General features: G+C 40.8%; 1 protein-coding gene across 3 annotated transcripts in view; it reads left to right on the top strand.

Annotated features, from left to right (window-relative positions):
* LOC121571882 (equilibrative nucleoside transporter 1) overlaps nucleotides 1-21,857 on the top strand; it is a 65,913-nt gene that overhangs the window by 26,932 nt on the left and 17,124 nt on the right. The window contains exons 1-2 of one of the 3 annotated variants that reach the window (XM_041883661.2): nucleotides 17,939-18,070; nucleotides 19,390-19,487. The gene's annotated coding sequence lies outside the window, so the exon portion shown is untranslated. Of the gene's footprint in view, nucleotides 1-17,938; nucleotides 18,071-18,939; nucleotides 19,135-19,389; nucleotides 19,488-21,857 lie in introns of those variants that run through there. The other 2 variants (XM_041883669.2, XM_041883674.2) reach the window with 2 other exon arrangements.

The following is a 21,857-nucleotide window of genomic DNA, read 5'->3' as shown; positions in this document are numbered from 1 at the left end:
TTCAGAATTCAGGATCCCTACAAGAGTGGGTGAGTTGTAGTTGTATTGTGGTGTTTCTATTGACCTTCAGACTAAAAGAGAGACTGAGAACATCCTGTCATGATATCCGCTTTATCAGCCTTAATATGGCTAACAATGCAGTGTGAGCCTTGTGGATCACAAAGGCTGGATCACGTTTTAAAACTGCTATTGGTCTATTTCATTATTTTAACTCACACTTTAGGTCACAGATTCCTCTGGGTTCATGTACTTGGTTGCTCACCCAGATTCGGTTTGGAAAAGTTTCTGCAACTCAATTAGAACACGGAGGCAGTCTTCTAGATTCCATTCAACAGCTACAGGAAGAGGATATGTGGATTTTTTTCTCCTATATGATTTAATTAACTGCACTCGTCAGTCTATATCTCAGACTGCCCATCTTTTATTTTTATTGGCCAGTCTGAGATATGGCTTTTTCTTTGCAACTCTGACTAGAAGGTCAGCATCCCGGAGTCGCCTCTTCACTGTTGACGTTGAGACTGGTGTTTTGCGGGTACTATTTAATGAAGCTGCCAGTTGAGGACCTGGGAAGCGTCTGTTTCTCAAACTAGACACTCTAATGTATTTGTCCTCTTGCTCAGTTGTGCACCGGGGCCTCCCACTCCTCTTTCTATTCTGGTTAGAGCCAGTTTGCGCTGTTCTGTGAAGGGAGTAGTACACAGCGTTGTACGAGTTCTTCAGTTTCTTGGCAATTTCTCGCATGGAATAGCCTTCATTTCTCAGAACAAGAATAGACTGAAGAGTTTCAGAAGAAAGTTCTTCGTTTCTGGCCATTTTGAGCCTGTAATCGAACCCACAATTGCTGATGCTCCAGATACTCAACTAGTCTCAAGAAGGCCAGTTTTATTGCTGCTTTAATCAGCACAACAGTTTTCAGCTGTGCTAACATAAATTGCAAAAGGGTTTTCTAATGATCAATTAGCCTTTTAAAATAATAAACTTGGATTAGCGAACACAACGTGCCATTGGAACACAGGACTGATGGTTGCTGATAATGGGCCTCTGTACGCCTATGTAGATATTCCATAAAAAATCAGCCGTTTCAAACTACAATAGCCATTTACAACATTAACAATGTCTACACTGTATTTCTAATCGATTTTATTTTAATGGACAAAAACAATGCTTTTCTTTTGAAAACAAGGACATTTCTAAGTGACCACAAACTTTTGAACGGTAGTGTATGTCACGTAGAGACCGTGTTAATTTTGGCACTCTTTTTACAAAAAAATATAATTAAGTCACATTTTAGTCATTTAAGTAATGATTTAGTCTAGTTGTCAAAATGACGAAAACATTGGGCCATTTTAGTCAACTAAATGCCCTTTCATTTTAGTCACATTTTAGTCACATCACATTTGTATTGCCTCATTAACCTATAGTAAACAATCACTGACTTCCATGTCCACAAAAATACATAGCCTTGTCCTACCAACATATGTTTCTGCATAGCATCCTATTATTTTCCAAACAGCAGAAATATGACAAACCTACACTACCGGTCAAAAGTTTTAGAACACCTACTCATTCAAGGGTTTTTCTTTATTTTTACTATTTTCTACATTGTATAATAATAGTGAAGACATCAAAACTATGACATAACACATATGGAATCATGTAGTAACCAAAAAAGTGTTAAACAAATCCAAATATATTTTAGATTTGAGATTCTTCAAATAGCCACCCTTTGCCTTGATGACAGCTTTGCACACTCTTGGCATTCTCTCAACCATCTTCACCTGGAATGCTTTTCCAACAGTCTTGAAGGAGTTCCCACATATGCTGATCACTTGTTGGCTCTGTGGTCCGACTCATCCCAAACCATCTCAATTTGGTTGAGGTCGGGGGATTGTGGAGGCCAGGTCATCTGATGCAGCACTCCATCATTCTCCTTCTTTGTATAAGAGCCCTTACACAGCCTGGAGGTGTGTTGGGTCATTGTCCTGTTGAAAAACAAATGATAGTCCCACTAAGCCACGGGGGGCCAGTATGAAAATGTATGCACTCACTAACTGTAAGTCGCTCTGGATAAGAGCGTCTGCTAAATGACTAAAATGTAAATGTAAGCCCAAACCAAATATACATGCAGAGATAATCTGTTTACACACACCGCGTCTCACAAAGACACAGTGGTTGGAACCAAAAATATACAATTTGGACTCCAGACCAAAGGACACATTTCCACCGGTCTAATGTCCATTGCTCATGTTTCTTGGCCCAAGCAAGTCTCTTCTTCTTATTGGTGTCCTTTAGCAGTGGTTTCTATGCAGCAATTCGACCATGAAGGCCAGATTCACACAGTCTCCTCTGAACAATTGATGTTGAGATGTGTCTGTTACTTGAACTCTGTGAAGCATTTATTTGGGCTGCAATTTCTGAGCCTGGTAACTCTTATGAACTTATCCTCTGCAGCAGAGGTAACTCTGGGTCTTCCTTTCCTGTGGTGGTCCTCATGAGAGCCAGTTTCATCATAGCGCTTGATGGTTTTTGCGACTGCACTTGAAGAAACATTCAAAGTTCTTGTGATTTTCCGTATTGACTGACCTTCATGTCTTAAAGTAATGATGGACTGTTGTTTCTCTTTGCTTATTTGAGCTGTTCTTGCCATAATATGGACTTGGTCTTTTACCAGATAGGACTATCTTCTGTATACCTCCCCCCCACACACAATTGATTGGCTCAAACACATTAAGAAGGAAATAAACTTTTAAGAAGGCACACCTGTTAATTGAAATGCATTCCAGGTGACTACCTCATGAAGCTGGTTGAGAGAATGCCAAAAGTGTGCAAAGCTGTCATCAAGGCAAAGGGTGGCTATTTGAAGAATCTCAAATAAAAAATATATTTGTTTAATACTTTTTTGGTTACTACATGATTCTATATGTGTTATTTCAAAGTGTTGATGTCTTCACTATTATTCTACAGTGTAGAAAATAGTAAAAATAAAGAAAAACCCTTGAATGAGTGTTCTAAATATTTTGACCGGTAGTGTATATAAAAATTAATTCAGCCTACACAGATATTGCACATTACATACAAAACAAACACACACACACACACACACACACACACACACACTAGCGCAGAGAGAGAGAGTAGCAGCACAATCACCAGATGGTGCTGCAAAGTAGTATGGGTTGCACCTCCATCACTTGGGCGTGTCATCTCCATTGTTATAAACGTCCCACAGCCACATTGGTGTCCAAAATTAGAACGGGGGCTAATGACTTTGAACAGGTGCTAATGACTGTTTCGCCCAGTGATGTAGTCAATGCTGCAATTGTTTTTAATTTTGTAAAGCAGCTTCTGTTTCTTAACCAGGTAAAGGGTAGCTACCTAGAAGGCTGGTGGTGACTGGTTAGCAATGGGGAAGCAAGAGAGTCCCCTGCGTGATGTGTATAATCGGAGGCGGAGCCGGAGCGGAGTCTGTCTGTCCACACTCATAGTCTGCTGCTCACCAGTTGATGTAGGCTGTGTGTGCCGGGTGTGGCGCGTACTTCCCACTGCGCTGCGCATCTGTGCTGCTAATATTATTTGTGCTTATCACTGAAAAGCTCTCAATCTCTCCAAAAACTATTGTCCAGCCCACTTAGTAGTCAGATTTTAGTCACAGAGATAAATGTGTCTTGTCTCGTTCAACTGAAATGAAAAATAATTGTTGCTCAGTCATAGTTTTTCCTGGGTCTATTTAGTCAGTCTCGTCAATTGCCACTGAAAAATAGGTGTTTGACGACTATTTTAATCACTGTTTTTGTTGACGAAATTAACACTACAAAGAGAGCACACTCACAGATATCAACATGCCTTCAGGCAGTGGTGTAGTGGTGCCTGGAGAACTGGGTATACTCCAATTTTCCCCAATAATTTCCAAGGCCCCACCCGACGAAGGAAAGGCGCCCTGTGTGACAAGTTCTATGAGAAACAGTGATATACACTCTGAATGACCTAAAATGATAAATCCCATATTGGTCTTTCACAGTCAGGCCAACCGAAGCTGTACTGTGCAAGTAGGCTAATAGTAGGCCTACCATTGAAACAGATAAATGTTTAAAATTCTCAGGTTTCAGATTTGTTCTCCTTTCTTTCAGGTTTTCACTCTCAAAGTCACACTTTTTTAATCAGAAAAACAACAGAATTGTATGTTCTAAGTCCATAACAATGCTTAAACCACATCAGGAGACCACTTTTGAGTGTAGTTACCCTTTAATTCAAGTGTGCAGGCACCTAGCACTGTTTGGTTAGCAGTGTTTCTGGAGCACACGAGTTGGAGTTTGCAAATGTATAAAAAATTCAAAACAGAAATACCTTATTTGCATAAGTATTCAGACCCTTTGCTATGAGACTCGGAATTGAGCTCAGGTGCATCCTGTTTCCATTGATCATCCCTGAGAAGTGTCGTGGTAATTATTCTAATCAAAGAAGAGACCTTTAGATTTCCTCAAAACAATTGAACTTTATTAATTACTGCAGTAATGGAGTTGGTCGGTAACCACCCTAGAGGTGATCACTGAGAACTCAGAAGAGCAGAACTGAACCTCAGGCCTTTATAGTAAAGACACATCCTTCTGAATACATGACAAACAGCAGATGTGTGGAATGGGTCAAAAGGTACATTGTGCTCTCATGCAACAGACATCAAGATTTACATGGAGCCAGGTCATTCCCTCAAATGATTAAGTCCAGTGTTCATCTTCCATATAGGATAAAGAGATTGGGTCTCCCTAGCACCGACAGACAGGCATACAGACACTAATCATGGAATGGAATGTTGTCATCACCAAGTCATCGCAAATCAACTGTCAGCGTTTTAAATCTCAGAGGCTCATCTCAGTTCCAAACAGACACAGGAGAGTTCTAAAAACCCTATTATGTTGACTCAAAAGATATAGGAATACATTATAATATAAAAGTAATGTGATTAACATAATGTTGTAATTCTACGACATTCCCCCATTTTAAGACTTAGTCTTAACTTAAAAGATAATTACAACTTTTAAAAAAACATGAATAAAAATAAAACATATTAAAAAAAATCTAACTCAAACATATAGGGAAAAAACGTCCTTGCACTAGTATATTACCATTGTAAATTACCATCTGTTGGGTCATTGACTTTTTTACCTTAACATAAAATATCCTTCATTGGAAATGATATAAACATTAAAATATCGTTAAGAAATTCTCAGCAATCTAAGTCGGAGTACATGTAATCAGTACGAAACAAAATAATTATGTTGATACTGAGCACACTCCCATTGGTCAGCATAGTGGAAATAACTATTTCCATCCCCATAACAGCATCTGTAGAAACTAAAATTAGCATTTCTTGTTGGACAAATCCAGGTAGTGATTCCCAGTTTAAGTAATATTTCTTCAGTTTGGTGCCTAATGAACATGACCGAGGACAAGCATAGTTCCTGAGTATTAACATTATCATCAAAAATGTAATTTGGTAATGGACATAGGTCAAATAGATTAGGATCGGTTTCACTCTCAGGATCAGAGATCACCCTCTCCATTCACCAGGGCATGCTGAGAATAGTGTCAACATCTTTAGTTCACACAACTCCTTTACCCATGTCACAATTAGTATAACAACAATCAAAACAATCAATCCCTTATACAGTGCCTTGCAAAAGTATTCAACCCCCTTGGCGTTTTTCCTATTTTGTTGCATTACAACCTGTAATTTAAATGGATTTTCATTTGGATTTCATGTAATGGACATACACAAAATAGTCCAAATTGATGAAGTGAAATAAAAAAAATTACTTGTTTCAAAAAATTCTAAAAAATAAATAACGGAAAAGTGGTGCGTGCATATATATTCACCCCCTTTGCTATGAAGCCCCTAAATAAGATCTGGTGCAACCAATTACCTTCAGAAGTCACATAATTAGTTAAATAAAGTCCAGCTGTGTGCAATTTAAGTGTCATATGATCTGTCACATGATCTCACTATATACACACACACCTGTTCTGAAAGGCCCCAGAGTCTGCAACACCACTAAGCAAGGGGCACCACCAAGCAAGCGGCACCATGAAGACCTAGGAGCTCTCCAAACAGGTCAGGGACAAAGTTGTGGAGAAGTACAGATCAGGGTTGGGTTATAAAAAAATATCAGAAACTTTGAACATCCCACGGAGCACCATTAAATCCATTATTAAAAAATGGAAAGAATATGGCACCACAACAAACCTGCCAAGAGAGGGCTGCCCACCAAAACTCACGGACCAGGCAAGGAGGGCATTAATCAGAGGCAACAAAGAGACCAAAGATAACCCTGAAGGAGCTGCAAAGCTCCACAGCGGAGATTAGAGTATCTGTCCATAGGACCACTTTAAGCCGTACACTCCACAGAGCTGGGCTTTACGGAAGAGTGGCCAGAAAAAAGCCATTGCTTAAAGATAAAAATAAGCAAACATGTTTGGTGTACGCCAAAAGACATGTGGGAGACTCCCCAAACATATGGAAGAAGGTACTCTGGTCAGATCAGACAAAAATTGAGCTTTTTGCCAATCAAGGAAAACGCTATGTCTGGCGCAAATATTTTGCATCTTCAAAGTGGTGGGCATGTTGTGTAAATCAAATGATTAAAAAAAACCAAAAAATCCATTTTAATTCCAGGTTGTAATGCAACAAAATAGGAACAATGCCAAACAATTACTCAAATCAATCAGTCAGTTTACAAATCATAATCAAAACCCAATGAATTATCAAATCCAAATTTAGAATGACAATTCTTAGTGATTCACATTGGTCCTATCACTCAAAGTTAAAACCCTCAACTTAGCACACATCAACACTGGCAGAATGTACATTTATATTAACATACAGTATAATTATCCTATAATTCTAGTATTAACTTCCTCATCACGATTATATTTCCAGATCAGTATCTCAATGCATTCTTAATCTAAATTACTATAAATGTAGCAGTGTATATACAGACCTCCTCAATCAACCTGATACCCTAAAATAAACAATTTTAGACAAGTCCAAATAAATTACGGGCACAGTTGACCAACCCCTTCCTTCCCCGGCACTCAATCTTCTGGCGTCTCCCCCATTTTCTTCTTCAGACAGCTTTATAGTTCAAAATGGATGGCCCATGATAATGTCCCAATTTCAATGTCTCACCTGGGCAGCCACCACCTTTACCACCCATTATGTCTCATCCATTTGCCAACCAGTATAACAGCAACATGAGAGAAGTTTTGGAACGGATCTCTCTCCATGCTCACTCATCGCGGACTCCTGTCACACTCCTGAGAGAAAAGGCATGAGAGAAAAAGCAGTTGATAGCTTCGATGGATGCTGTATACAGGTTTCTGGCTCAGACTCAGGTCTCTCGGTAGAAGTGGTGCGGACAGGGCCGCATTGAACGCCTTTGTCGCTCTTCTTCAGCCGGTTAGAGGGGGTTTTGAGGTTCACACCGTTCTCGGCCGAATTATCCCTGCTATGCATCAAGACACCATCTGTAGTAACCTCGAGAGAGGACAGATCAGAACAACAGTTTAGTTGAGTTCATTTCTGATTCAGGAAATCCAGACAAGCATTGACTATATGAAAAATTATTACTTTTACCAATTATTCTTAATACCAATTTCTAATATACTCACCTTATCACACTGTCGGCTTCACCGCAGAGTCACAGGATCAGGAAGTTACACCTCTAACCCATCGGGAGAAATCCCAACAATCCAGCACACCCAATCTGGTGAGATTTGTATCGAAACAAAACAGAACAAACACAACAATACACTCCTTCATATATCACCCGATACACTCCTACATATCACTCAAGGTGTGTAAACTTCATTCCAAAAACCTAAGAGGACTGGTAATTCCCCCATTTTGACACGTGACTCACAATGTGAGTAATGTGAAAGAAACAACACTACTGGTGAAATAAAAACCAATTTAAAATAACAAATCCATAATAACTCCATAAACAGAAAAGTTGTATCCATACGGTCATAAGAAAATAGACTTAAGACAACCTACCCTTAAATGAAAGGCATCGCCCTCTCCTTCTTCCCGTGGTCCGAATCACAAATATGGCTATGAACTATAAACTTCATAATTATCAGTATTACAAATGACCTTAAAATCAGTATTACAAATGACCTTAAAATCAGTATTACAAATTACCTTAAATTCATCATCCAATGTCTCTCGGCTTTCCAGTGAGGACAATCAAACCACACTAGAAAGTCAGGACAGAGTGCAGAGGTCATTCAAACCCTTCAAATAAGTGTTTCTTACTATACAGTGAGGGAAAAAAGTATTTGATCCCCTGCTGATTTTGTAAGTTTGCCCACTGACAAATAAATGATCAGTCTATAATTTTAATGGTAGGTTTATTTGACCAGAGACAGACAGAATAACTAAACAAAAATCCAGACAAACGCATGTCAAAAATGTTATAAATTGATTTGCATTTTAATTAGGGAAATACGTATTTGACCCCCTCTCAATCAGAAAGATTTCTGGCTCCCAGGTGTCTTTTATACAGGTAACGAGCTGAGATTAGTAGCACACTCTTAAAGGGAGTGCTCCTAATCTCAGCTTGTTACCTGTATAAAAGACACCTGTCCACAGAAGCAATCAATCAATCAAATTCCAAACTCTCCACCATGGCCAAGACCAAAGAGCTCTCCAAGGATGTCAGGGACAAGATTGTAGACCTACACAAGGCTGGAATGGGCTACAAGACCATCGCCAAGCAGCTTGGTGAGAAGATGACAACAGTTGGTGCGATTATTCGCAAATGGAAGAAACACAAAATAACTGTCAATCTCCCTCGGCCTGGGGCTCCATGCAAGATCTCACCTCGTGGAGTTGCAATGATCATGAGAACGGTGAGGAATCAGCCTAGAACTACACGGGAGGATCTTGTCAATGATCTCATCTGGGACCATAGTCACCAAGAAAACAATTGGTAACACACTACGCCGTGAAGGACTGAAATCCTGCAGCGCCCGCAAGGTCCCGCTGCTCAAGAAAGCACATATACAGGCCCGTCTGAAGTTTGCCAATGAACATCTGAATGATTCAGAGGTGAACTGTGTGAAAGTGTTGTGGTCCGATGAGACCAAAATCGAGCTCTTTGGCATCAACTCAACTCGCCGTGTTTGGAGGAGGAGGAATGCTGCCTATGACCCCAAGAACACCATCCCCACCGTCAAACATGGAGGTGGAAACATTATGCTTTGGGGGTGTTTTTCTGCTAAGGGGACAGGACAACTTCACTGCATCAAAGGGACGATGGACGGGGCCATGTACCGTCAAATCATGGGTGAGAACCTCCTTCCCTCAGCCAGGGCATTGAAAATGGGTCGTGGATGGGTATTCCAGCATGACAATGACCCAAAACACACGGCCAAGGCAACAAAGGAGTGGCTCAAGAAGAAGCACATTAAGGTCCTGGAGTGGCCTAGCCAGTCTCCAGACCTTAATCCCATAGAAAATCTGTGGAGGGAGCTGAAGGTTCGATTTGCCAAACGTCAGCCTCGAAACCTTAATGACTTGGAGAAGATCTGCAAAGAGGAGTGGAACAAAATCCCTCCTGAGATGTGTGCAAACCTGGTGGCCAACTACAAGAAACGTCTGACCTCTGTGATTGCCAACAAGGGTTTTGCCACCAAGTACTAGGTCATGTTTTACAGAGGGGTCAAATACTTATTTCCCTCATTAAAATGCAAATCAATTTATAACAGTTTTGACATGCGTTTTTCTGGATTTTGTTGTTGTTATTCTGTCTCTCACTGTTCAAATAAACCATTAAAATGATAGACTGATCATGTCTTTGTCAGAGGGAAAACGTACAAAATCAGCAGCGGATCAAATACTTTTTCCCTCACTGTAACTCCATTACACTACTTTGGTACGTATCAGTGGGGATTAAGAAGTGAGTATATGCAATGCCCATGGAAAATTAAGTGTGTTACGGCGTATACCTGCGTATACCCTCCACTACACCACTGCCTTCAGGCATGAATCAACCCCCCCCCCACTGATCCCCATAAGCAAAACAGAATATGAAGTTACACAACACAGATCATCTGGGATTTTGTACAGCTGTTGTCATAGCTTACTTAAAAAATGAAACAGAAAACATACGAATCTTGGTCAAATGAATCAGGTCTGCAAATTAATATGTTTTAGATCCGATGTTCTGTCACTTTCAATAATTTCCTTGATAAGAGCCTTGATTGAATGAATGATGGTCATATACATAATGGGAAGATCTACAGTAGTCTACTAATGTGTAGCAGCCACAGCCCTCATACCTGTGGACCTGTGGATCTACTAATGTAGCAACGGTCATCGAAATTGTTAAAAGGTTTTCAAAACAATTCTAATCAATGCAATAGTTGGACAATGGATGAAGACACTTCACACTTTTAGAATTGTAATAATCCATCAGATATTGACTGAATTATAGCATATTAAACATTTTACATTGGTAGCAGATTTGGAAGAATGCTATGATAAAGATCAGGGGGATTTGCCCAACTGAGACCCCCTAGCAGCCTGGTCTCATAGATTAGATGTAACATAGTAAATTTAAATCCGTGACACTCAAATTAGTACTATATGTTATGTTTGGTATGTTTATATAAGACATATTGTTACTTAAGGCAAAAACTAAAGTAGGGTGGTTGGTCGGGGTGGATGGGTGTGCGTATAACGCGAATGTCTAGCAACCCAAAGGTTGCGAGTTCAAATCTGTTCACGGACAACTTTAGCATTTTAGCTAATTAGCAACTTTTCAGCTACTTACTACTTTTTAGCTACTTTGCAACAACTTAGCATGTTAGCTAACCCTTCCCCTAACCCTAACCCTTCCGCCTAACCCTAACCATTTAACCTAACACCTAAACTTAACCCTAAACCCTAGCCTAGCTAACGTTAGCCAGCTAGCTAAAGTTAGCCACCTAGCTAGAATTTGTGACATATCATACATTTTGCAAAGTCGTAACATATAGTATGTTTAGCAAATTAGTACCATATTGTACGTTTAGATCATTCATTACATATAATAAGAATTGTCATTCGTAACATATCATACTCAATGGAGTGTCTCGGATACCCGTACAGAATAATACAAAATGCTCTGAGACCAGGTCGCCTAGTGTTGTCTTTGTTTATACTTCTTTAGCAGTTCATAGGTTAATCACAGTGTTGATGACACTGAGTATGTTTACATGCACAGTAATAATTTGATATTAAACTGATTATGGCAGTAGGCAGATTATGCAATAATCGGCGTAAGGTCAAAATCGAAGTAAGCATAAGGCGATTAAAACACATGGTTTTCTGAGAAATCTTTCGAATTATTAGGAAAATTGCATTCGGAAAGTATTCAGACCCCTTTACTTTTTCCACACTTTGTTATATTACAGCCTTATTCTAAAATTGATTCAATTGTCCCCCCCCCCATCAATCTACACACAATACCCTATAATGACAAAGCAAAAACGTGTTTTTATACATTTTTGCACATTTATTAACGTTTGGCAGCGATTACAGCCTCAAGTCTTCTTGGGAATTACACTTCAAGCTTGGCACACCTGTATTTGGGGAATTTCTCCCATTCTTCTCTGCAGATCCTCTCAAGCTCTGTCAGGTTGGATGGGGAGCGTCGCTGCACAGCTATTTTCAGGTCTCTCCAGAGATGTTCGATGGGGTTCAAGTCCGGGCTCTGGCTGGGCCACTCAAGGACATTCAGAGACTTGTCCCGAAGCCACTCCTGCGTTGTCTTGGCTGTGTGCTTAGGGTCGTTGTCCTGTTGGAAGGTGAACCTTCGCCTCAGTCTGAGGTCCTGAGCACTCTGGAGCAGGTTTTCATCAAGGATCTCTCTGTTCTTTGCTCCGTTCATCTTTGCCATGATCCTGACTAGTCTCCCAGGCCCTGCCGCTGAAAAACATCCCCACAGCATGATGCTGCCACCACCATGCTTCACCGTAGGGATGGTGCCAGGTTTCCCACAGACGTGACACTTGGCATTCAGGCCAAAGAGTTCAATCTTAGTTTCATCAGACCAGAGAATCTTGTTTCTCATGGTCTGAGAGTCTTTAGGTGCCTTTTGGCAAACTCCAAGCAGGCTGTCATGTGCCTTTTACTGAGGAGTGGCTTCCGTCTGGCCACTCTTCCATAAAGACCTGATTGGTGGAGTGCTGCAGAGATGCTTGTCCTTCTGGAAGGTTCTCCCATCTCCACAGAGGAACTCTGGAGCTCTGTCAGAGTGACCATCGGGTTCTTGGTCACCTCCCTGACCAAGGCCCTTCTCCCCCGATTGCTCAGTTTGGCCGGGCGGCCAGCTCTAGGAATAGTCTTTGTGGTTCCAAACTTCTTCCATTTAAGAATGATGGAGGCCGCTGTGTTCTTAGGGACCTTCAATGCTGCAGAAATGTTTTGGTACCCTTCCCCAGATCTGTGCCTCAACACAATCCTGTCTCGGAGCTTTACGGACAATTCCTTTAACCTCGTGGCTTGGTTTTTACTCTGACATGCACTGTCAACTGTGGGACCTTTATATATACAGGTGTGTGCCTTTCCAAATCATGTCCAATCAATTGAATTTACCACAGGTGGACTCCAATCAAGTTGTAGAAACATCAAGGATGATCAATGGAAACAGGATGCACCTGAGCTCAATTTCAAGTCTCATAGCAAAAGGTCTGAATACCTATGTAAATAAGGTATGTTTTTTTTTTTTTTTTACATTTGCAAAAATGTCTAGAAACCTGTTTTCACTTTGTCATTATGGGGTATTGTGTGTAGATTGCTGAGGATTTTTATTTATTTAATCAATTTTAGAATAAGGCTGTAACGTAACAAAATGTGGAAAAAGTCAAGGGGTCTGAATACTTTCCGAAGGCACTGTAAAGACCTTAATCAGCGTTCTAGCTGTGTATTTAATCTGCGCATGTGCTAGCACCAGCCGAGTGAGCCTCCCTCTTTAGCGTGAGTGAAGTAAATGTATGTATCTTAGAAGTAGTTTTCACATACAAACTTTGTATGTTCGAACTCAGAATCAAATATGCTTCCCAAAAATAACATGGTGTAAAACGTTTATTTTGATTGGCGATTTTCTGCATTTATCAGAGTGCCATTAGGTAGCCTGATTTTAGATGTCAGGATGTAAACAGGATTATTAGGGAAATCGTTCTTCTTGCAAAGTATGTAAACGTTTTAATCAAACTATTATATTAATCTGACTATCCACAATAATCGCATTATTGTGTGCATGTATACGTACTCTGTGTTTTGTTCCCCGCAAAACCCCTAATCCTGCATGGGGTTCAGAGCTCTCAACAAAGAGTTAAAAATGCTTTCCCCTTGAATTTGTTTCTGTTCTCAGTCTTCAATTTACATTTTGATATTTACATTTTAGTCACTTATCCAGAGCGACTTACAGTAGTGAGTGCATACATTTTCATACATTTAACAAAAACAATCTCAGTATGTGGTCAGAAACACCACTTCCACCCCTTTTTGTGAATGTGTTTTTTCTTTCTTTTTGTGCCACTAACTCAACAGGAAGTTATAGAATAGACATTAATGTTTACGTTCGTATTTGCATATTATTGTCTGTCGTTACTAAAATGGGTAGATGACATCAGCCAGAATTCAAACAAATGTTAGTAAACAGACATCTTGACACGTCATGATTGAATAAGCTGGGGTTACTAACCAGAATACAGTTTGTTGACTGGTCTAGTAGTGGAATAAATGGAAAGGGAGTGGCAGGACAAGCAGTACAAATGTAGACAACCATCACAGGTCTAACCCTGCCCCTCTTTCCCATACTACGGCCCTGGAAAAAAACTGTCAGAGCTGTTCTGCTCTGTGTGCCGAGTGAGTTTTCGCTCCAGGAGGAAATAAAAAAAATATGTGGCCGAGGTTGGAGAGACAGAGACAATTATGATATGATAAAAACATATTTGTTTTGTGAAATGTAATCAGGTCTACTTCTTTAAAGTGTAATATGGTGTTGGGTGACGACGTACCATTTAGAGGACTGGCTTTGGACTATCCATCAGCCAGCCCAGCTCCTTCGTGGGTTTGGGATCTGGGGTGTGTTTTGAGGGGAAGTTGCTAGACTAAAACTTCTCTGATGGTCTCTGTCCAAACCCCAGCAGCCTTATTTTAGACTAGACAGTGTGTGGGTGAATGCAGTTGGAACATAAGAGCAAACAACAGTCTCCCACTCAGCATGTCCAGATGTATACTGTCAAAACCGAACATAAACAACGCTTCAGCCAATTCCATTCAAACATAACAATTTAACAACCACAGCAGACAATCTAAAGAGCATTTGGAAAACAACACTCAGAGTAATGCTTTATAGTGTTGTCCAAAGAAAAGGGCTAAAATGTATAAAAACATGTTTTGGCTTTGTCATTATCGGATATTGTGTGTAAATTGATGAAAAAAAACAATTTAATCCATTTTAGAATAAGGCCGTAACGTAACAAAATGTTGAAAAACTTAAGGGGTCTGAATGAACTGTATGTCACTTGATTTTCTGGTCTCGTGATCCACTGACACAGATGTATGTATTGCTGCCAATCAAATCAATCAGACATGAAATGTAGATCCTGTGACACACACAAACAAACACACAAACCCAACATAGTGATACGCTTCAACCCAAATCTACGCGATACTTGGAGCAACTGGAGCAAACAACATTTAAAAAGAATTGTTAGTAATGTAATGAGGTAATGTTATTGGACATACCCTACACCAGGGGTACTCAAGTACTATTTGAGAAGGTCCGGTCACACACATTTCCTAGGTGGCAAAGGTCCGGATGGATATTGTTATTTATCTGCATAGTAACAAATCCCCACCTCGCAACCCATGTGACCTCAAACTGTTCACACCCTTCTTGTTGGCAGAGAGACATTTATGCAGTGTTAAAGTGAATTTCCTACACATTTTGCCATGGGGCGGATTATTTGTATTGCTGTTTTAAAGCTAATTTTCTGCAATTGTACAAATGTTCACATGTCCTATGTGTGTTTATATAATACCAGGGATTGAAGTCTGACCGAGATCCCTCCCCCCCCAAAACAAATGTGTAGTCGGGACTCGTGGTCCACATTGACCCCTTTTGGGTCCGGATCTGGACCGTGGTCCGCCAGTTGAGTATGGGGGCCCTATACTCGGCACTCCATGTAGTTCTGTGTAAACTGACCCAATGGGAGGTCTCTCATCATTCATTCCTTGTTCAACTCGTTTGATTGCTGGATAATGGCCAATGATTAAACATCATCCACTATCAAGACACAAAATGGAGTGATTTAGTTAAGTGTAGATCCTGTGCATGCTCAGTCAAGCTTGTCCAATGGCAGTTCAATGCTCTCCGGTTTTTGGCGAGGACTCCATCGAAGCAGATGGTTTCGCATACGCCATTTGTGATTGTGCCTTTCTTATTTGGATAAAGGGGAATGATAACAAGTCTGTTTGTTTAACCACATAAAAGTACTTTTGCTCGCTCTCTAGCATAAACATAGATGTGGACATAGTGAATAAACCTGCAGGGGCTTTGGTCCTCACCAAGGGTTTCACTGACCTCGGCATCTCCCCAATGTGATGGAGGCTGATTTCAATTAGAACAGCTTACTTCAGCTTACTCATTTTACACATACTTCGGGGGCCGCTCATATAATAGCCTACAGGTTAACTACGTGGTGCTGAATGGACAACAGCACAATTCTTCTCATGTTCATTCAACAGTAGCCTAACCCGCAAAAAATGTATAATGCATTTAGGCCTACCTTAAAGGGCAACTTTACCACTTTCAACCTAATTGTCATTATCTACAGTACAATACCAGTGTCTATGTAAAAGTATTGCTTCCGTCCCTACCTGGGCTTGAACCAGGGACCCTCTGCACACATCGACAACAGTCACCCTCGAAGCACCGTTACCCATCGCTCCACAAAAGCCGCGGCCCTTGCAGAGCAAAGGGAACAACAACTTCAAGGTCTCAGAGCGAGTGACGTCACCAATTGAAATGCTACTAGTGTTGATATCACAAGTTTACTGGAGAACTGAGACCAAGTAGAGACTTTGGACAGGGTGGATATTGTATAATAAAGGCAGTTTATTCAGAGGTAAAGATATCTGAAAAAGCGTGCACGGACTCGTTCGTCAAACTCGTAGGGAGCTATCTGAAGAGAGCCCCGAAACATTGTGTGCAGACATTTTATGCAATAAATGATGTAGGTTGAATCTAGTAGTTCTGATCTTCTGATTGGTCCTGATGAGTTGGGCGAGGTCCCCTCCAGGCTAGTGTCACTGTTGCATTGGCTCTGAGTAGAGTTCTCTGTCTTCAAATGTTCAGCCTAAAAGAGGGGATTTTGTGTGTGTGTGTGTGTGTGTGTGTGTTAACAGTGATGATGTGTGTGTGTGTGTGTGTGTGTGTCAACAGTGATGATGTCTGTGTGTCTCAAGGGAAACTCGTGAGATGGAACAACTGAGAGACCTATGGCGTGGGTGTTGTCCTTGGCCACCTGGTGACAAGATAGGACCCTTTGTCCATTGTTCTTGGATAGGAACAGAATTTATACAAAACAAGCTCCTGACCTTAATAGATCTTAGCACAACATCTTACTCAACATATCACATTCCATATTCACTACGACAAATATATTTACTACGACACTAGCGCGCACCGCTAACTAGCTAGCCATTTCACACCGGTTACACTCACCCCCCTTTTGACCTCCTCCTTTTCCGCAGCAACCAGTGATCCGGGTCAACAGCATCAATGTAAAAGTGTTGCTTCCGTCCCTCTCCTCGCCCCTACCTGGGCTTGAACCAGGGACCCTCTGCACACATCGACAACAGTCACCCTCGAAGCACCGTTACCCGTCGCTCCACAAAAGCCGCGGCTCTTGCAGAGCAAGGGAAACAACTACTTCAAGGTCTCAGAGCGAGTGACGTCACCGATTGAAATGCTACTAGCGCGCACCCCTAACTAGCTAGCCATTTCTCACCGGTTACATCTACATATGTGAAAATTAAGCATTTCTAGATTTTGTAGAGAGAAATACAAAGTTAGAAAGTTCTACCCGATGACATCATTAAAAGTTACAACTTTATGAAAATTCACGGTGATGTGGGTAGCAAGAAAATACCCTCCCTCCGGCAAGAATCTCTGCAGATTTAGAAAATCACTGTTTTTCTTACTTTTAATCCTACCCTGTGATATCAAAGAGAAGCATTTTTTTTAGGACCTTTCTTCTTTTTAACCACAGATCATAGAAACACCAGTTTTCACATATGTAGACACTGGTATTGGGCTGGAGATAATGAATATGAGGTTGAGGCTAACTAGTAAATGAAGTCCATTGCTTTACATTTTAGTCATTTAGCAGACACTCTTATCCAGAGCGACTTACGGGAGCAATTAGGGTTAAGTGCTTTGCTCAACTGCACAGACAGATTTTTCACCTAACAGACTCGGGGATTTGAACCGGCAACCTTTTGGTTACTGGCCGTTCTTAACCGCTAGGCTACCTGCCTCCCATTCATCTGTCTTTCAGGGTGAACCTCTCAGTGATGGCATTTTAGAAGTCTTCTTTATTCCTTTTAAGTTTGAAAAGTCTGTCGCTATTTAGATAATATTTTGCAGTTTTAAAGCAAATTTCCTGCAATTCTACACATTTTGCCATGTCTTGTGTGTTCATGTGATATTTGAGTGACTCAAACATTACAACTAAATCAATGGGCTAAAAAAACCTAGCTAAAAAAACGTTAGCTGACATGGGCTAGTTGATCTGGACATTTCTGACAAGTTATAAATAGCACTCTAAGGTCTGCAATGACTGACATGACGAGAGGAAAACCTGACTGAGTTCCTTAAAAAAAAGGTTGGGAACCACTGCAATCAATCAGTAGTACTGCTGCATGTCACGGGGGAAATGCATGTGCGGCTCCTCACTACATCCACAATTTGGACAGGGTTGAGGACAGACTACCGGGACTCTTCTTCTCGCGCTAAGGGTACTGTTCCAGTAGAAATAGCATTGAACTGTTTTACTTTTTGTTGAAAACTACTTGTACATTCATAGCTGAATTGTAGAATAGTTTACAAATGAGTCAAATATTGCAGTAAGTTAACTATTACAGTCGCGTCCAGATTAGGCTACAATTTATGATTGCACATTTTGTTTACGAGTGATTTCTTTGAGTGATGGCAATTAACTAAAACTATCTCCTACAGTGTAATTTTGTTTGGTTTTTCCATACTTTTTCTGCGCCTTGGTGCTGACAAACGCTTATGGTTTGTTGGAGGAAACTCTTTGTTGTCCTGACTTGGAATTAAATTTAGCGCCAACTTTGAAGCTCGGTATGTAACGTTAGTGCGACAAGAACAAGGCAATGGGGACTGTTGGGTCGCGTTTCTGGCTAAACACCCGACCCATCTGTTAGCTAACGTCAGCAAGCTAGCTGTCCAGTTATTGATTTGCGTTGTTTACAATTGTTGTGAGGACTAGTTGCCAACGTGTGAATGTTGCATTAACATTTTTCTTCTTTCCGAGTAAAGCCTAGTTGCGTATTGCTCGCGCTGTCCATTCATTTCCGACTGGTTAGCTAACTAGCCAATGCTGAAACTTGTCTGCATGTCGTTTGATATATTTGTGTATCTAGCATGACGAACATTACTTTCAATGATTCCCAGACTAGACCATAGCCTAGTCTTCTATAGCAGGGTTTCCCAAACTCTGTCATCATGGGGTCCGACCTGGGTGCACGTTTTGGTTTTTGCCATAACACTACAGTTGATTCAAATAACCAACTCATCAAGCTTTGATTGTTTGAGTCGGCTGTGTAGTGCTAAGCAAAAACCAAAACGTGCCCCCAGCACCGAGTTTGGGAAACCCTGTTCTATAGCATGGCTAACTATAGAAGCATGGTTAGCCCAGTGTTACCTCGCTTGTCGTTGTGCGTGCTGTCGTTCACATGTCAGTGCTATTTCTGGGTCGTCCTTGCTGTGGAGCACGAGAATGACTTCTTTGTTGTAGCAGGAACTGCCAATGAACAGCTGATGAACTGCAGCTAACTGAGTGAGCTAGCTAGCTAGAACAGACAACAACAGCGTTTCACTCCTGTGTGAAATGGCTTCACAGAAAAAAACATGCCACACAGTTAATTGTTATTTAAACATTTAGCTAAATGCATAGTTGCTAATGTCCATCTTCAGAGAGTTGGAGTAGCATTGTTGAATTGGTATATTTTAGGGGCAGGAAATAGTTGGTGGCAAAAGGAAGGTAATTGATAACAATGCCATTGGTGACCCGCTATTCCCTTTCTGTGAGCAGCTTTTCTTTTCAGTTCTCCCGTCTGTGGCCAAAGGAAAGGACATCTGCTTTGGTTTGGCACCACAGTGCACTGTTCACCTGCCTTCCACTCTTCAGAGGTAACTGCCACCAACCCTTGATGTGTATAATAAACTAGTAGGTTTATTAATGTGTTGTCAGTTTAGGTAATATACAAAGGATACATTTATCAAAAGGGATCGCACATAAATAATGTATTTTTGCATGGTTATGAGCTGTTAAAGGTTGAGTATACTCCTGGTATAAAAATAATACCATCAGGTTTCCTATCAGTCCTAAATGCTTATAAAAGGAAAGTTGGAGTTGAAGAGCTTCAGTACACTAATGGCTTGTGTGTCCATAGTCCAGGCTGGAAAGAACACTGATACTATCACATGCCTCTGAATTATCTGCACAAAGCTGAATTTAACTGCATTACTGCACTATACACACCAACTTCCTGTATTCCCTTTTTCTAACTGGCTTTCTCATAACATTTTCTCTGTTCTCTCAGCAAAAGGCCAAAGACTTGTGTTCTTCTCCATGCCTTTGTCTGTCAAAGCATCTAACACTTCAAACTGTGTTACCTAGGCCTGCTGTGCAGAGCTAATGCAATTTCAGCCATGTGGAACTGATGGACTGAATATGTATTTCGCCCAGGCTTTTATTTCTAAAGTACACCATTTGAAGCAGGAGAGAAAGGGGGAGTTTACTGAGAACTCGCCATCAATAGGATTTTAATGTTCACACCACTCCTAGCCAACTGTCATAATAAACTGGCTCTATGGTGGGATGTTTGGAGGTGCTGCCTGCCAGGGTGACTGGCTGTTTGTTGGCTGCCTGAGCAACCCACAGACACACCACAGTACCGTACGTACCAGCCTCCTATTACAGGCCCAGCCGTGGCTGTGATAAACCAACCCTCACACCCAGCCCTCAGGCTATTCCTAGAGCCTACATTGTTTTTGACATGGTGATCCACCCTGTGTCAGATTCAGCAACCAGATCCCTGGAAAGGGAGAAGGAAATAGATTTTGAATGATAACTCTGAGAGTGAGCCCTTGGCTGTTAAACATGATTGTAAAGGATTGAAGTACATGCGTGCAGAGGGTGTGTGTGTTGGTAATTTTGGATAGGACAATTTCTCTTAGGAGTAGTATTGATTTCTCCCTTAGAGATTCTCCGGTATTTTTGTATACTTTTTAGGCAGTAGTTCTGAAAGTAGCGCTCACGAGCTAAAAGTGGTCCCCGAAAATTGCGTACACCACGTTAGTGCTCTCTTGCTCTGCTATGTGTGCATCTTGCTAGAGTTACACACAGTGATAAGAGTACAACTACAGTACCAGTCAAAAGTTTGGACACCTACTCATTCAAGTGTTTTTCTTTATTTGTAAGATTTTCTACATTGTAGAATAATAGTGAAGACATCAAAACTATGAAATGACACATGGAATCATGTAATAACCAAAAAAGTGCTGGTAACTAATGAACTTATCCTCTGCAGCAGAGTTTACTCTGGGTCTTCCTTTCCTGTGGTGGTCCTCAAGAGAGCCAGTTTCATAGCGCTTGATGGTTTTTGCGACTGCACTTAAAGAAACGTTCAAAGTTCTTGAAATGTTCTGGATTGACTGACCTTCATGTCTTAAAGTAATGATGGACTGTCATTTCTCTTTGCTTATTTGCGCTGTTCTTGCCATAATATGGACTTGGTCTTTTACCAAATAGGACTATCTTCTGTATACCACCCCTACCTTGTCACAACACAACTGATTGGCTCAAACGCATTAAGAAGGAAAGAAATTCCACAAATTAACTTTTAATAAGGCACACCTGTTAATTGAAATGCATTCCAGGTGACTACCTCATGAAGCTGGTTGAGAGAATGCCAAGAGTGTGCAAAGCTGTCATCAAGGCAAAGGGTGGCTACTTTGAAGAATCTCAAATATAAAATATATTTTGATTTGTTTAACACGTTTTTGGTTACTACATGATTCCATATGTGTTATTTCATAGTTGTGATGTCTTCACTATTATTCTACAATGTAGAAAATAGTAAAAATAAAGAAAAACCCTTGAATGAGTAGGTGTGTCCAAACTTTTGACTGGTACTGTAAATAAACTTCTGGGAAATGGTCATGTTGGCCACCAGCTGGCTCTCTGTCGAACCGTCTGGTTTCACAGCGCGTCAGAACGGAACTTGACTGGAAGTCTATGGCAGGAGCGGACAAAACAACCTCTGGTTTTAATTGGCTGATATCTCAGTCCATCACCATCTAGCATAACCCTTAGAACCTCCCCCCTACATTGTGGTAAGACAAGGAAGTGAGTACGAAAAATCAAAGTACGCATCTTAGAAATCATGTTCACATATAAACTTTAAATGCCTGAACTCAGAATCAATTGGGCTTCCCAAAAATAATATGGTCAATGTGATAGAACATTTATTTTGAATATTGGTTTTTGTAGTATGC

Source organism: Coregonus clupeaformis, chromosome 1 (genome assembly GCF_020615455.1).
Source record: "Coregonus clupeaformis isolate EN_2021a chromosome 1, ASM2061545v1, whole genome shotgun sequence".
Lineage (NCBI taxonomy): Eukaryota > Metazoa > Chordata > Actinopteri > Salmoniformes > Salmonidae > Coregonus > Coregonus clupeaformis.
This window is presented reverse-complemented; position numbering and strand designations above follow the sequence as displayed.